At 36.1% G+C, this 18,618-nt stretch overlaps 1 protein-coding gene across 2 annotated transcripts in view; it reads right to left on the bottom strand.

The window, feature by feature from the left end:
- Robo1 (roundabout guidance receptor 1) overlaps nt 1–18,618 on the bottom strand; it is a 997,918-nt gene that overhangs the window by 805,882 nt on the left and 173,418 nt on the right. The window lies entirely within an intron of this gene.

The following is an 18,618-nucleotide window of genomic DNA, read 5'->3' as shown; positions in this document are numbered from 1 at the left end:
ACTTCAGGAACGATCCAGAAACTATATCCCAAGTAAAGAAAGTAGTGATGTTAAAATTAATTACTCGAGAAAATCAGATTTCATTATTTTAAAAGATTACCTCTGAATGACTATATCCCAAATTGTAAGGAAAAAAACATAAATCCCTAATTATTTTCAACCTAGATAGAAAATAAATATAAGTATGCATTCATTTGTATAATATTTGATTAAGCTTACCAAATAAGTACAGTAACACACCAGATAGACATGGTTTTAGATGGTGCAGTGGACCACTTTTACCAATGGTATATATTTCTGCACTATAGTTGCTAAAGTTACTATAGACTAGTGAGGCTCAGAAAATAACATGTTTCTTGGCTTTAGCATACTATTAATCACTTACTCAAATAATGGTGAATAGTTAAATAATTTTATTTATCATTAACTGTAACTTACCAAATTATTCATACAATGTACATTTGTGTGGCAACCATCATTTTATTTGTTTGAACATTTACTGTGTATCTCTCAATAAAGCATAATCATTAATTAAAAAAAAACACAGAAAAGACCACGGATCCTTTGAAAGAATAAGCATAAACAATTCCTAAGACCAAATCTTAGGAGAAAAAAGGAGTTGGGGAATAGAGGAAAAATATGGTGGGACTGTTTTTATATCTTTATCAACAAAGTGATTTGCAAGTTTGAGTACAAGGCCTTTTTCAATCTTTGTGTGTCTATCTCCCCCATCTCTCTTCCTTGTCTTATACCCTGGTTCACTTCTCTTTCTCTTTCTCTCCGAAGTTCCTTTATAAAATTCCAGCCATTTCCCAGAAAATCATAGTGAATATGTTATGCTATTCTAGGAAAGAGTCATCTAGGAAAAAATATATTCCAATCCTTCTCTTTGACAACATCAACATTTGGGATTAATGTATTCATAGATAACCTCTTCAGTTTCTTTAGTCTCCTGACATATTTTCTCTGAAGATATTGGACATCACATTTGAGCTCCTGAAATTTCAATCACTTAGATGTTCCCCCTTATGCACTCTGTATTTAGCATGGAGATTCTACTAATGTCCATAGGACAATATTATAAAGCTCTATTTTATCTTCCATAGTGGGCAGATTCAGCCTGCAGATCCAGCAGCTAAGGAGCAGAGTGTCCTAAGCACAGAAAAGGTGGTCAGAGACCAATGCTGATACTTCAGCCACATGATGCAACTTTTTAAGAGTACTCAAGAGCTTATGTTGGACTCAGTACCAGGCATTAAACTGGAGAAAGACAACAAACAAGGTACTGAGCTTGTTTTATGGCCTTACAAAACCCTGAAATAGTTATAAAAGCTTTACTCGTTGCTGGTACTAAGGTCTGGAGAAATTGGTCAATCCATACAACACAAATACCTTGAAAGGCCTTTAATGTATCAAGTGTCATTTGAGTAGAGTGAAGATAAAAATTCCTAATAGGATTTCAAGAATTCCAAATAAATCCAGATATGAAGAAATCAAGGTATTCTTTTTCTCCATAGACTTCATCTAGTTTTGTCAATTTGCCTTAATATTTAAACCAACATAGCTAATACTCCAAGTTCACATATTTCAAAGGCATGTGCACATACTTCAGGGAAACCTCCAAAGCTGTGAGAGAGAGGAGACAGTTGCAGGGTTGCACTATTTTAAAGAATGAGTAATGAAGCCCTAGGAGATGTTGCTAATTTCTTTGACTTAACTTGTAAAATGTGTTAACATCTTTGTTGTTGCATTCTTTATTTGGTGTCTCTGTCGTACCCTACAGAATGGAGTTGTTACTGTGAAATGACTAAAAAAATGAGGAAAGCAGAATCCTATGGATACTTTTCTTTTCTAAACAGGAACAATTTCATCACATAGACTTAATCATAATCATCAGGATAAAATAATGTATAAAAAGTACTAAGACCAGGCATTAAACTGGAAAAAGACAACAAACAAGGTACTGAGACTTTATGGGAGAGAAACCTGTGTCCAGCATTCAGAGATAAACAACCTCAAACACAAACAGTACCATAGAAACAGAATATACCATGAGGGAGAGGAATCCAAATACTTCAAAGTTTTCTTGAGGAAATTATGATGTGTTTTTTCTCACTAATGGAAGAAACAGATCTTCTAACTTAAAGTGCCTATTATATATAAAAACAGAGACAGGAAAATATAATAAAAGAAGTCAAAGCTTAAAGGAATTGAAATTGTGCTGTTTGAATTAAACACAATGAATCAACAGTAACTCAGCCTTCACATGGAATATGGTATATATAGCAGAGGAATTAAGCTTTGGTGATGAAAATTAATTTCCAATTACTGATGTGTAAAATTCCAGGGGACAAAAACTCACGTGAAAGCTAACAGCCAGAGGGGCCATAGCAAACAAGTGGACAGTGTAGTTAAGGGATTGTAAGAACCCATTTCCAAGAGTTTTCACTGATCTGTACCATTTTAACTGTGACATTTAATAAGAAAACATGAAACAATGCAACCTAACTTCATATGTTCCATGACTGAAAACTAACAGACTATCTAGAGTAACTTAATTGTGTAGTAATATATGTGTAGGCATATATTGTAACATTTCTTTTAAGAAGAGAAAACACTCAGGCATATTTTGAAAAAAAAACAGTCCTTCAGTTTTAAAGAAAAGAAAAAAACAGAGAAAAGTCATTACAATATGACAGTTAGCATGAACTCAAGCTATACCTTTAGTTCCAGGAAGGTAATTAAATTACTGTTTCATGTAAAGTCCCTCTGCCCCCATGTCTAGTAAATTCACTACATAACTGAGAAGTAATTCAATTTATACTGACATCTTTATAGAGCAATTAAGTCATTGTTTGACCTACATAAGCCAAGGAGAATGCTGCCTTGTCAGAGCTAGCATTTACACTGCAGGGAATTTAATCAAAATATCCCGAATTAGCCATGGTCGACAGGAATCCCTTCTCTGGTCTTTCTTCCTTTAGCATCTACTAGTGAAGTCTAAACATGATGCTGTTGTTTAATTTACAAGAAAGTTAAAAATCAAACCTATGTACCTTATTGGCAAAACTCAATTGCCCCCAAAGACCTGAAGAAATTATGATTTTGACACTTGTGACGCTTTAGAAGGTATGATTGCAGTGGGACACAGTTTCAGATCAAAGGCTTAGTATACACTTCACTTTTCAAGATGAAGCCATTGTCCTCCAAGCTCCTCCTTCTGTAGACTTGTCCCTCTATGCGCCATCAATCATGATGGTGATGATTACACTGCTCTTTGCTTTTGGAGGCAGGTAGCTGGGCCATTAAGGAAGCTGGATGGAGGATATGGAGAAGACTGTGAAATGTAGGCTGCCTGGGGGGAGGGGGGGGGTGAGAAGAATGGGAGAGGTCCAAGCTGATGCACTCACTGACAAATTGTGCAACTTGTCTGGACCAAAGAAAGAATGGAACTAAATAGTTTTACTCAGGGGCCTCAGTTACAATCAGCACATTTTGCTCAGAACTAAGACTCCATGTGTGTGTTTGTGTGTGTGGATGAGTGTTTGTGAGTGAGTGTGTATGCGATTTCCACCTCTCTGATATTCTTGCAGTATTCGGTACAGTCTGTTGTCCAGGTATTTCTTAAAGAATTTAAATATAGCATTATTCTGTTAAAGCTTTTTGCAAAAATTAAACATTAGAAGATGAGCTATGGTTTATGAACCCATTGTAAGTTTTGTTTGTACATTACAATATTTTTCTTTTGTCATTTTTACATGTCCTATCTTTGGCTAAATATTAGGGTCCACAATCTACATGACTCATTTAAATGGATTAAAAGAATCCCCTATCTTTCACTCCCTCTGTGTGTGTGTGTGTGTGTGTGTGTGTGAGAGAGAGAGAGAGAGACAGAGAGACAGAGAGACAGAGAGACAGAGAGACAGAGAGACAGAGAGACAGAGAGACAGAGAGAAAGAGAGACAGACAAGAGAGACAGAAAACAGACAGAAACATAGACAGACACACAGACATCAGACTGTGTATGATATAAAGAACCTATAATGATTTTTAATTCAGTGATTGTGGTTCTTTGTCTTCTACATAAATAATTCTCAGCACTAGATATAAATTCAAATAAAGAAACTAAAACGAATGCATCATTATATATGCAGTTAAATATTACAGATGACACACTCACTGCATTTTTACTGAATCTAAAGAAAAGAATCTCATCATGTCTACATTTTTAATGTACCCCCTCTGTAAAACCAGTGTTTTAATATTTGACAAAATTCTAAGGACTGGACCTATACGCTTTACAATATTTCCACATCGAATGTTGCAAAGACATGAATCTGTGAAGTTCAAATAAATGTTTGGCCAATGTTATGCTTTCAATTTTAAAATAGGTTTGATTTGGAGAGGTAGATCTGACCAATAAAATACAAATTTCCACAAGCTTTCTGTGCTGACTTTCCTTTCTTAACAGAGCCTGAAGTGGGCAGAGTTCATGGCTCATAGCAGCATGCATGCAGTCAACACAAGAGGCTGAAAAATCGTCCAAAGCAGCCCTCATGTATTATTAAAGCCAGCCCAGCTTCCTGCACTGCTGAACAATGCTGAGTGTCCTCTACCAACAATTTCAATCTGCAGGCTGTCTGAATGTTCGCCAAGGCTCTGCATTGCCTGCACATGGCAGATATAATTGGTAAAATGAATGAAGAATTTCCTATTCTTACTAGGCAGTCGTCCAGATAGGAGATAAGAATAACTTCAATAGCTGAGCTAGCATGTGAAAAGGGCTCTGCTTTTCATATAACACTTATTATGAAGATGCAAATTTCCCTTCAACCAGCAAGGCTCTCTGTGGCTGTTCACACACATTCCTTTAACTGTTAACAGTTTGTGTCTTCAGTGGCTTATTTTTTGAAGTTTTTTTTTTTTTTTCAAATTCCATTTGAGATAGTCTAATAATCTCTTGGAATTTTCCAATCATATAGATGGGCAAATATTTACAAAATATCATTAGTGCTATATTAATTACACACGTAAAATGCTATATAAAAGAACTTAGATTCAGTGCTCACTGGAATGATGCCCAGCTTAATGAAAGTTAATATAGTTATTGACTTGAAATGTTTTAAGTGTGGAATGTTCCCTCTAAAGGATGTGTAAAATTTTATATCATCGCTGGCTAAGAGGTATGTAATTTTTTTTTTAGAACTTCAAACGTGAGAAATTGTATGAAAATTACTCCTACTTCTCCTTCAACCTCTTGTGTCTCCTACCAAGTTAATAATTCCTTCTTTAAATATTATTACATGTTAGCCATAATGATACATCAAACACACACACACACACACACACGCGCGCGTGAGTCTATTTCGTGTCACTGTTAGGTACATGTGTCCAGGATTGACCACTTGGGAGAGATAAGGCAACCTCTGGGACAACTCATCCCTGCAGGAAGCTGTTGGTCTTTTCTCAGAAATCATTAATTTATACAAGATTAATTGATGAGTGTATCACTTAACACTCTTCCAAAGTCTTCCTTTTGCAAAAGGTGGAGACTATTCCAGAGATACAAAACTGGTCAGAATAAGTGACTGTGGAGTGGCCAACACCAAGTGACACATTTCCAAAAACAAGTTTGACACCTAGGTCTGACAAAAACCCAAGGAGTTGTAGGAGTTTGCAGCCCGATAGGAGGAACTACAAACGTGAACAAAACAGTACCCCCAGAACTCCCTGGGACTAAATAACCTACCAAAGAAAACACATGGTGGAACTCATGGCTCCAGTTCCATATGTAGCAGAGGATGGTCTAGTCGGTCATCAATAAGGTATGAAGGCTCTATGCCCAAGTATAGGGGAATGCCAGGGCCAGGAAGCAGGAGTGGGTGGGTTGGTGAGCAGGGAGAGGGGGGAAGCAAGAGGGGGTGTTTCAGAGGGGAAACTAAGAAAGGGGATAACATTTGAAATGTAAATAAAATTATGTAATAATAATAATAAAAGAAGCATAAAGTTTATAACAGCCAGATACTCTGGATGTTTGCTGCCAGAGATTGTCTGCTGGGAAGGGTATGCAACCATTTTTAAAAGAATTTTACTGATGTGGTCATATACATCCAGGTGTAATCTTGGTTTAATATATATTGTGTCATATCACTGCATGTGACACAGTCTAAAATAATCACCCCCTGCCCTGCACTTGACTTTCTGTCCAAAGTGCTAGGATATGGGTTTCCTTCTAGAATTGGCCAATTCAGTCAAACAGAATGATCACTGGATATTAAACATGATTGCAACATCTTTGTATACCCAGAATACCAAAGTTAAAACCTGACAGTGTTTAATCATGCCCACATAGATTATCCACTTAATTGAAAATAAAATAACGGTCACATGAATGTAGCTCACACTAGCTGTCAGAAAGGCCTATATTCTCTTTACTCAATGATATGTTTTACTTATAACTTTAAACCCTCTCTCATCATTTCTTTTATTGCTCTTACTTACATATGTATATAAAATGTTTGCAACCCAAGGAACACAAATATAATATGCTATATATCATATTTTAAAACTAAAGATAAAAAATATGACATTTTAGAAAGTGCACTAGAAAAGGGGAGATAACTTGTTAATAAAGAAAAGAATGCATGGAGAAATATTGTCAAGACATGATATAGGATATGTGGAAATTTCCAGTGATACTCATTAATTTATAACATTTGAATATTTGAATAATTATTATAACATTGATTCTCTAATTATATAGCTTTAAGAGGGGCTTATGTTATGATTATCAGGAGGCGGCTACTATCTAACTTGCCTTCCCTATTCCCAATATTCATAGAATTTTACTCGACACCATTCTCACACAAAGCTTAACAATATTTATATATGATTATTGTGTAGGCTTTTAAAAATATACACATTAAGAAATATTCAAGTATATAATATCTATTATCATTTTACAAACTACTATGTATTTTTCTAATGTAAAATATAGAAATACATCTATGCTTTAATTAGCTTAGTTATTTTTCCTTACGAGTTGATTCTAATTAATTTCCAATACCAGAAATTAATGGAATCACTTCATTTAATAACTTTTCCAGTTGAAGTCCAAAGAAAGAAATGATCAGGAACATATTTCAATTGAGCATACCAATGGGGTGAATTTACCAATAGGAGTCCTTGATGAAATTATACATGAAGTTTTCATATGTAACACATTATTTTATTTTCCAACTATGGGTATATCTTCTCATCCTCACACAGATAACTGATAACAATAGTTTCCTATAGTCTTGTCAATGAATTTGTGATCCAAGTTAAAATTCTGTAAGTCTAAGAATCCAAAATTGTTAATACTGTATATCCCCTTTTCCATTATATGGTAATGTCAATTTTCTTTTTGGATCACCTTTCTTAGTCTAAAGACACGCTCAGTATTCCTTCGCTATTTACAAGAGCCTTTTTCTATAACCCAGCTCCCATTCTTGAGTCCTTTGTCTTTCTCGTTTCCCTTTATTCATCACACAGAGGCTTAGTTCAACCTAAGTGATGCCATCATTACAGAATTGCCTATGTCCTTGCGCCGTTTACTAATAACCCAACTTCCATCGAATAATTTTACGTTCCTAGAATATTTCCTAGTGTCCCTCACTCTCATCCATTCAACATCTTCTTGATTATGACCCTAGAAACCAAAACGAAACCAAATGATCTCTTTGGTATTTTCAGCCAACTTTTCAGTTGTACTATGGCAACCTCCCTTGCCGGGAGAGCCTCTTTCCATTCCACTGATCCGACAGTGTTCTCATGTCCTGGTAGTTTTATCTTGGTCAGATTTGACCTCCTTTAAATAGCTCTGAGCCTATGGTTCGCAATCAGGGTTCTTAAATCTTTACCTCTAGGTCGGCCAACTGTTGCATTGTTTACACGCTGATCTGAAGACTTAAATATGATGTAGAGAGCACCAAGCTTTTAATATGGTGAAAATTTCAGTTATATATGTAATACAAATTACTATTAATACATAATGATTATTTGGCGTTTTCTATAAGATAGAAGTTAGTAACAATCATAGTAGATATTATTACTATACTAGGAAATAGCTCTGTGAAGAATCCCATTCATACCTTTTATTGGCAAAAAATTAATAAGAAGAATGTGTAAATGAATGAATGTTTGGGATTCTAAGGAATGACTGAATCTTAACTTTTAGGAAAAGATTATCTCCTGTAAGTAAAATGCAATGAAATGTGGTTTGTGTGATTATTGGCTAGCTAGACTCAGAGCGCCATCTGGTGGTCAGAAAGTAGAAGTGTATGAGGAAATAGGGAGCTTGTACTGAAGTAAAATTGTAGAACAACACTTGTGGTCTCCCTTGCCTAGAATGATTACCGTCAGAGTTATTCAAATGTAATGGGGCAACGCCTGAGACTCTATTCTCACACTACTTTGGGTGTCATAGAAGAAGAAGGGAAATGTTTTAGATACTGAGTGAACCCTACGGAAAAGTTAGTAAATATTGGAAAACATGCATTTTCCATTCAAGTCACACAAGGGCTAGTTAGAGATATCTCTGGCCTCTGAGATTGGTTGGAATTCTCCTAGGCAACGCCAAGCTGCAGAGTTTCGGTTCCCAAGCGAATCATGCCATAGCACTCTGTTGTAGAGGGCAAGATCAAGAAACCTCAAAAAAGTCTCAATGGCTATTGCGGCTTCGCTCAGATTGTGAGATACTTACCATTCTATTCCACTGTGCAAACTGTGCTACCTGGCTCAAACAAGGAGAGAGGTTGCCTCACAATAAGATATGCCACATGAGGACATATCAGAAATATAGCATTAATATGTTATCTAAGTCAAGAAATGGAAAGTGATTTTTAAAAAAATCAATTCATGATAATGAGTGAAAATTAAGATTATAGAGAACTAGAAAGCCATGTCAATGACTCCTGTGTTTTTTATGGGACAAAGAAAGCAGTTGGTTGATATTAATAACTACACTGATCAGGAATTTAGTTCAGGGGTGTATATATCACTTCAAAATAATTTGTATGGTGGTTCACAAGCTGAAGGGAACAAAGGAAGCAGTTTGGCAACAGCTATGAGACCCATTAAAAATTTCAAGGCAAGAGATACAGAACTAAGAAATTCACGTTAAAAGCAGGTCCTCATTCCAGATGGCAGTCTTAAAGAAACCAGAAGCAGGTGCCTACGTATGTAAGCCACAGACTTTGTTTCTTGAAGCATTAGCCAAGATAAAATAAAGGACTCTGTCATTATTTCAACAATTACAAATGTTTAATGTGCAACAAGTTTTCACTCCTTTATATTCCACATGGGGCAAGTTGAACTAGTTTACGGATAAGTCCCATTTAAAATCAAGCTGAAAGGAGAGAGATTATGGAGTGGTGACTATTTTCAGGAGACCTGGACAATGGCAAAATGGTGGAAAAATAGGGAAGAGCCAGTTAGGAGGACGAAGAGAAACAGCTAGAGAGAGAATAAGGGGATAAGAACATAATGATGTAAGCATGATCACGGTGCACTGCGCACATGCAAGAAACAGACAAGACATCTTAATAAAAGGGGACACAAGAACAAAATAGCTAAGGTATAACCGAAATTCCACAGATAATTAATTAATCTCCATTTGAAATTTATTTGTGGCTGAGAACCACATGAGGGGAAGCCAATAGCAGATAGATGGCTTGCAAGTTAGTTTATATCTTTACCGCTAGTGCTTTGTTTCAATGCATCTGGTGCTTCTTGATTCAGAGTGCTTTTTTTGTTTTGTTTTTTTTTGTTGTTTTTTTGTTTTGTTTTGTTTTGTTTTGTTTTGAGACAGGGTTTCACTGTATAGCCTTGGCTGTCCTGGAACTCACTCTGTAGACCAGGCTGGCTTCGAACTCAGAAGTCTGCCTGCCTCTGCCTCCTGAGTGCTGGGATTAAAGGCATGCACCACCACGCCCGGCTTGATTAAGAATACTTTTAAAGGACCAACCTAAAGGAAATACACAGCATTTAGGAAAGTGCCACTAATGAGGTAAAAGCTATTTCAAAATAAGAGTGAAAATAGCTTTATAAGATAAAAAAATACTTGATCAAAGAAGAGAAAAACTATTAGTAGAAATCTCCTAGACCGCAATGGACTTGGTAAAAGGGCAACATGCAGTCCATAATACTTACTAGACATTAGCTATTTGTATATTTTTATCTTGATGACTCTCACAATATCCACAGAACAAGCAAGCAGGACTGTTCTTGATCCCATTGGGAAGGCACCTCTTTCAATTCCCCCATTGCTCACTTAATAAATCAAAGTGCTATAAATAGTTCGCGATGGCACCCAACAGCATTATAATTTGGTTTAATTTAATTTTCGTTCAATGTGTCCCAGGCCTGTGTTATTCTTGCGAAACAGAATGTTAACTAAAGTTAAAGAATTCAAATAAAGGACACTATTCTCTTGAGTAGGGAATATTTATTGAGGAAAATTAATATAAATCTTCATTGTCCTTCGGGATTCCTCTAGGTAAAATATTGTAAATTACTTTCCTGAGAAAGACAAATACTTATTGCAGATGTGATGGAAATTCGCGTTTTGGCCACAAGGTGGCAGAATAAGCTTAAGCCTTTTCAAAAAAAACCCAGTCTTTCAGTGATCCAGGTTTATCATATTTCAATGAAAAATGCCGAGACAATCGTATCCTGTACCTCCGTTAATGTGTACGAAAAGCGACTACAAAAGAATCGGCAGTGGAAACAGCAGAGATAACTGGATGCTCTTTCCGACCCCTCACAAAGAAACCTCAACCCCACTTCAGCTTCTATCATTTCCCTTGAGCAAACAGAGGTCCACTCACCCTATTCCTGCGGTAAAAGGAAAAATCCTGCATAGGGGCCCCTAAAAGACTGCCTTAAATGCATCTTGAAAACAGTGCTGGCCTGGAGAACTAATCGTCGTCTACCCTTCTCCTGTGCGACAGTCATATGAAACATCCTGTCCTCTCCTCTCAGTATATAACATGAACTGACCTTAATATGATGCAAACACATTAACATAACCATCCATGTGGTCATATATGCAAAATTAACAGAAAATTGCCTCACCTACAGCATTATAATTTTCTTCACTTGTGGATAGGATTAAAAAAAAAAATCTTAACACTAGGTTTGGTTTAAAACCACCGCCTGCCCTTTAGTAACTTTGTGAAATTGTGACTATAGAATGCAGTGCAACTTTCACGAAATGACATGGAAAGTCGAGCCTTGGTCATGTGTTCTGCCTCCATTTTTACTCAAAGCAACCACGGCCTTTTATATCTTTCCAAGATTTTCCCAAGATCATGGAATGGATTTTATAGCATCTGTAGAGCTGGAAAATTCCTGTTCAGTCCTCAGAAGATGACTCAGTCATTATCTCTCTAATTCACCTCATTCTCTGAGGGGTAATGCTGGGTTTGGTTTGCTTGTTTGTTTCTGCTATAGCCCCGCCCCCCGCCACCGATTATAAAGTTCCAGCTGCCTGTGTCTCTGAGAGTGTTTGAGGGGACACAGTCCACTTCATCGCCTGATAATCTCAGCTTCCTATGGAGAAGTCTGAGCTGAAAGAGGTCCTCAGGAAACCCTTTGCTAGTGGGCCAGAGACAAGAACATATGTATTTTAATACTGCTTGTATGATAGTGGTACTATGCTGCATCATGCCTGTTTTGAGATTATACTTACATTAAAAGATTAATATGCTATTAGTGTCCAATTGGAGTGATTCATTCTCGTCTAAAAAATGTGAACATATTGAAATTTTGTTTGAATGATAGAGCATTGGCTTTCTAATCTTCATATCGTCTGAAAACCTTGCCTCTGGGGAGTCACAGTGGTGAAATTAGAACACACGTACTATTTGATTTATATGTAATTGTTCTCTGTGTATTCCCTTAAGACTTGAAGAATAAAATCTAAAAGTAAATGTATAGATGTTAGTGGTGTTGGTCAACTGTGTTATAGAATCAAATAGAGAACACTATGTCGTTTTTTTCATGAACATAGAGATATCACCTATTTGAGAAATGGGTATGAAAATTATTCAGACTTTAAATCGCAGGCTGAGCTGGATTATTGTCAGATTATACAAAAAACTGACACTACCATACAATATACATTTACAAATAAGTTAGCACATGGTAATATGATTCTAATTTTTTTCATTCTCCTAAAAATACACACAAGAATTCATACTAAGATAATTAAAAGATGAGCCCTGATGTTCTCAGGCAAAGTATTTACCGAGAAAACTTTAGAAGGGAGGAAAAAGTTTTAGCATTCATTTAGAACGGAGAGACTCCAGTGCCTAGGGAACTGGTGGTTTCATCAGTGCATTGCTATGCTCAGGGGTTTATGATTTGAAAAACTTATTTGTAAAACGCCTAATAGAGCATTAACTTCCCAGGCTTAGAAAGATTGGCAAAATAATTTTAAATGGCAATAGTTGCCTGTACAAAATTAATATTCATAAAGAGATAAGCCTAAAGGGAAAACGAGATCATTATGGTCTTAGAGAAAAATAAATATGTATTCATTTTTTTTTCTGTATTTCTGACTCAGGGCATAAGAGTGATTGTGTGTGTGTGTGTGTTTGCTATACATATCACCATTTGAGAGCATTTCTATAACATATGTGAAAATGTATTTAATAAACATGAACTGTAGCCAGGTGTGGTGGTGCACGCCTTTAATCCCAGCACTTGGGAGGCAGAGGCAGGCGGATTTCTGAGTTCTAGGCCAGCCTGGTCTACAAAGTGAGTTCTAAGACAGCCAGGGCTACACAGAGAAACCCTGTCTCGAAAAACAAACAAAACCAAAAAAACCCCCCACAAAACAAACAAACAGACAAACAAACAAACAACCCCCCAAAAAGACCCCCCAAAAATAAAACCAAAAAACCCCCAAAACCCCATAAACTGCAATCTTCTTCACTATAATTTCCAAATTCTAGTTAGAAAACATAGGTTATTCCCACTGCACTATAAATATTTACAGAATGATAAATGAGCTCCTCTTTAACTTTTAGGAAGAACTAGATTGAATGTATCCAGGAACAAGTAGAATTGATAGGTCAAATTCCATATTGAATGAAATGTTATCGGGAAAGTGGAAATAGGAATGGTTGTATTCATAACATGTGTGCCTACATTCACTAACATGAGTAACTTTATGTATTGTGCACGGCAAGCACAATGTCTAAGTCATGATGTTAACGCTCCTCTAGATTGCTGATGAACAATTTCATTGGATATTTTATTTATTTACATTTCAAATGTTCTCCCCTTTCCCAATTTCCCTGGCCCCAGAACCCTCCTATTCCATCCCTCCTCCTCCTGCTTCTATGAGGGTGTGTGCACACCCACTCCTGCCTCCCCGCCCTCAAATTCCTAGACATTGGGGCATCAAGCCTTCACATGTCCAAGGGCCTCTTCTCCCACTGATGCCCGACAAGGCCATCCTCTGCTATCTATGCTGTTGGAGCATGGGTCTCTCCATGTGTACTCTTTGGTTGGTGGATTAGTCCCTGGGAGCTTTGAGGGGTTGCAAACCCCTTCAGCTCCTTTCTCTAGCTCTTCCACTGGGTACCTTGTGATCAGTTCAATGGTTGACTGCGAGCATTTGCCTCTGTATTTGTCAGGCTCTGGCAGAGCCTCTCAGGAGACAGCTATATCATGCTCCTGTCAGCAAGCACTTCTTGGCATCCACAATAGTGTCTGCGCCTTCACGATTTTTATAAAGCAAATAAAATACTGCAATCACTTCACTATCATTTAAGGCAGAGCTATACTTTCTTGAAATAACATATGCCTATTTGTTTTTATCTTCCATATCAGCCTGAGTGGTTTCAAAAAACAGGAAACATGATACTCAGAGCTTGCCTTTAAGTAGATTTTAGTACTACACTTTTAACTGACCTGAAATTTGTTCTTTTAATAACACATAATTAGTAAATTCAAGTACAGCTTTGATATTAGCATTAAGAGAGTAGGAGAAAGGGGAAGAAGAGATGTAGAGAGAGATTTCAGAGTCGTGTTTACTTGATACCTGGAAACTTGTCAGACACAGAGAAGCATATGTTCACACAGAGAGAAATTCCATGGACACACAAAACTGGAATTGATAATATAACATTATATACCTGTAAGGTGAGGGGAGAAAGCCCCAACAAAGCATTATGAGTTAAAGAATCTCCCAAATTACTACCCATATAGTTTTGCGTTGGCCATTTACTCCCAGGTATGAGGTCTGCCCTTAAAGAGTGGTTTGCATAGCCAATGAGATCCCATTCGGGAAATCAAATGCTACATTTGCAAGGGGTTATCAATTGGAAATGCTTCTGGATCAGGCATGGGGTTCTTGCCCTCTTCTTCACTCAGGACTTCAACTTCATGTGGTCCAGACCTGTCAGGCTCTGTGCTTGGTGCCTTAGTCTATGTGAGTTCCTACAGTGAAACCTTTACTTAAAAATGATAATCTTTTGTGTTCAGCATCTTTTTAGAATGGAATGCTTATTTCAAGGCTTTTATTCTCCAAATTTCTATAATAAATATGCCACTAATAATAAAATTGCCCCCAGATTTTCAGCAATTCATTTCAAAGTAATTTCACAGATAATTTATTCAAGTGCATTCATTCAAATTCAATTCCAAAGCCAATGACAAATGTTAGAAACTTAACCAGGGTAGGCTAAGTCGGCCTCCTCAAAGGTGTAACTTATGAAAGGGAAAGAATTTTAAAGATTTGATTCTGGTTTTATTAAGTTAAAAATAAAAGGAATATCTTAAATGAATTTCTCCAGAAGAATGACTAGTCCGGAACAACCCTAAACAGAAAGGCAATGATAACCTTTATAAACTGAATCCAACTGAACAACAGTCACAGTTTCTAACACTAGGGATGTGTTCCTTGCTCTGTTCAAGGGAGTAATTAGAGTCACTGTGGCATACATTGGGGACATTGTTGCTCATCTTGTAGGAAGAGCTGTTAAGTTCACAAATAACACAACTGAATGCATTCCATGGTGCTTAAGGAACACATTGCAAGGTGCTTACCGAAGAACAAATATTGAAATACTGTAGTGTTTAGTAGGGTTATGTTGTCTGAATAGGGGCATATGATTATCACATTTTACAAAGTAGGAAAATGTCTAGAGTCAAACAATCATCAAACATCATCTAGACTATGGACATCCAACAATAAACAGATGGGTTTCAGCTTCGAGTCTATGTGAGGCAAAGTTCTACAACGTATGCCAAGGGATCGCTTTCCAGGTCCACCCATCCGGAAACATGAGTGCTTTTTCTTTTGACTTTAAACATTTTTAATATAATCTTTTTGTCATTGCTACTTTAAATAAAAGTAAACCATTTAGAAGATGTATATATATATATATATATATATATATATATATACACACATATATATATAAATTCTGTTGCATTTTGCCTGGAAGAAGACAGGAAAGGACCTCTTCTTGCCAGGACTGTGGGTGCTGACTGCTCTTGCAAGAGTGAAACCACCACCTCTGAGCCACAGAAGGCTCTGTGCAGGGCGTATGTGAAATCTAATGGTAATTATCTGAAGAAATAAGCAGCAGGGCTGCCTGGGAGTATGTTCCCAAACCAATTTGAATAGATATTACATTATTTAATTTAACTCAAATAAATCCATTCAGTATGAAGTAAATTTTTCCATCAGGTAAAATGAAATCAATAGCTCATTTTCTTTTTTGTTTTAATCACCTGCCTATAGTTAAATGTAAGATTACATTTTCAACAAATTTTAGAAAGTTCTTGATTATATCTAAAAGAGCCATTCTGCTGACAGCATTGTGAAACAGGTTATATAATTTGATTCAGGATTTTATTTTATTTCATTTTTTTCATTCTGCCTTTAACTTGATTGACCCCAAACAATTCAGTGAAATTTAGCAAAATTATTAGCAATAGTTACAGACATGTTATCTTTCTCAAACGGAAATTGTTGAAACGGGATTGACAGATTGTATTTAAATGAGTGTGAGCTTTCATTGGACAATTAAATACATATTTAAACTCAGAGTTGTACTAATATGCTCACGTGGAATGTTAAGTCATCTTCCTTTTAATAACTGACTCATTTAAAAAAAAAACCCTAAGTATCTAACACCATGCAAAAAGAAAATAAAACAACAAAAAAAAATGAAGTATTATGGCCACATGTCACTGTGATGTCTAACTAATATCTTGATCTTTGTAATGAATTTTCTGTGATAAAACTTCACAGAAGTTTGCTTTGCTTGTTTTTAGAGGAGTAGCAAAAACTTCTCTCTACCGAGAATCTTCTACTGTTTTAACATGAGGCGGAGATGCAGAGATTAGGAGTTATTTGTTCTATGAAATATTTCAATTTCCTCAGCAGGAAATGTCTGTGCAAATCAACTAGGTTGAATAGTTCATGATTACAAAACCTTTTGCAGGTAAACACAAGTCAGTTCAATAAAATTTCTGCTCATCTCTGACTTCTCCCTTTATTCTTTTTTAAATGTTTATTTTTTATTATCTCAATTTAAGTGTATCTGTATGTCTGTGTAAGTTACATCCTGTGTGTGCAGGTACCACACAGGCCTCCAGAGGGTATCAGAAGCTCACAAGCTGTAATTACAGGTGACTGTAAGGCATGCTGAGACCAAAGTGGGGTGGGGTGGGGTGTGTGTAAACTTGGGTTTTTTAGAAGGGTGGTGCTGTGAACAGATACCATAACCAAGGCAACTCTTATAAGGACAACATTTAATTGGGGCTGGCTTACAGGTTCAGAGATTCAGTCCATTATCATCAAGGTTCTCTGCATGGCACCATCCAGGCAGACATGGTGCAGGAGGAGCTGAGACATTTCAAAACTCAGTCCAAATATTCTTTTCAACTAAGTGCTAAGGCTTAAAATAATTATTTATAACTATGCAACTTGAAAACCAGATAAAAGAAAAAAAGTGGTCAATTTAGCCTCAAAGTATACAGTGTTTCTTGGAAAGAATGTCATAAATACAAGTTTAATACTTCTATCTATAAATATTTGGGGAAATATTTTGATATTACAAATAAATAAAAAGCCAATTTTCCACAAGTTTCTATAAAAATTTTAGAGAAGCCACTGTTACATATTAAAATCTATAGATGAACAGTGCTTCCATTTTTCATAATTAAACAGCAAAATATTTCTATAACCTGTTATGGAATCACTTCAATAAAACATTTGCTCATTTGTGGCTCATTTATATCCTTTTTTATAATTCTTTGTGTTTTATTTTTATGCGTGTATAGTCAGAATATTTAGTACCAGTTTATAGCCAATGCTTTTTAAGACTTCTGTTCACATAATAATGCATGGCCTCTGTGTAAAACCTTGTGTAACTGAGTAACCAGCAGATGTTGAAACACAGTATTTTGAAAAGGGGTAGTTTTTTATTGTAATTTTATGCAAAAATTATTCAAGATTTTGGTCAGTTCTGCAGGGATTTTGGATTATTTCGAGACATCAGCTGAAGAGATGCCTATCAAAATCCCTGTGAAAATCAGGACAAGGTAGCAGAACACATTTTTAATTAAGTTGTAGTAAGTAAGTTTACATAACCATTGCAATATTTCATTACTTAAAATAGATATCTGATGGTACAGCACAGGAAAGAGATGTGACAAGAGAGATAAAGAGAGAAAGTGATATATATATATATATATATATATATATATATATATATATATATATATATATATATATATATATAGAGAGAGAGAGAGAGAGAGAGAGAGAGGTGGTATGTGGTATGTGAACATGAGAATTTTACTGGGACAGTTTTATAGAAACAGGTAGTAAAGAGAACTAGCTGTACACACATGAAAACAGAAGGAGCCAGAGAATAAGAAGGAGCCAGAAGATAAGAACATATTGCCAACATTAATATGAGGCCAAGCAGAACAATTCAGTCAGAAGCCAAAAGAAGCCAAATCAGTCAGCTTGGAAGATTAAACTGCTTGGAGGTTAGCTGCTTCCACACTCAGGCCTAGAGATAGTTAGAACAAAGAAAGAAATACTTTAGGATTAGCCTAAGCTATGTACTTGCACAGCTTTGGAATGTCTCGTACCTCATTCCGTCATCAGAGGAAATAAAAGCAGCACTTAATGAAATATAACTGTTTTGATATTATATTCCAAATACTGATAGCAGGGAGAATTTTTTGTACATTTACACAATTTTCTTAGATAAGTATAGAAATAGTATAGAAATTATGCCTAAAGTAATGACTCTCAAATATTTCTCATTAACAATAACTGTCTTCTTAATCCATTGAATTTTGACCTGCCAGTTTCACTGCCAATTGGATTTACCATTCTGAATATACTTCTCAAATTAAATTTATGATTGCTTGCCAAATAGGCATTGAGAAAATGACATTGTCATCTATCTTTCAATAAGCTAGAAACACCAGGTTGTTCCTTAATTATTCCTTGTACTGGCTATTTTTGTGTCAACTTGACACAGCTGGAGTTATCACAGAGAAAGGAGCTTCAGTTGAGGAAATGCCTCCATGAGATCC

This window comes from Mus caroli, chromosome 16, assembly GCF_900094665.2.
Source record: "Mus caroli chromosome 16, CAROLI_EIJ_v1.1, whole genome shotgun sequence".
Classification (NCBI taxonomy): Eukaryota; Metazoa; Chordata; class Mammalia; order Rodentia; family Muridae; genus Mus; species Mus caroli.
Note: the sequence above shows the minus strand (reverse complement) of the source record. Positions and strands in the feature narration are given on the sequence as shown.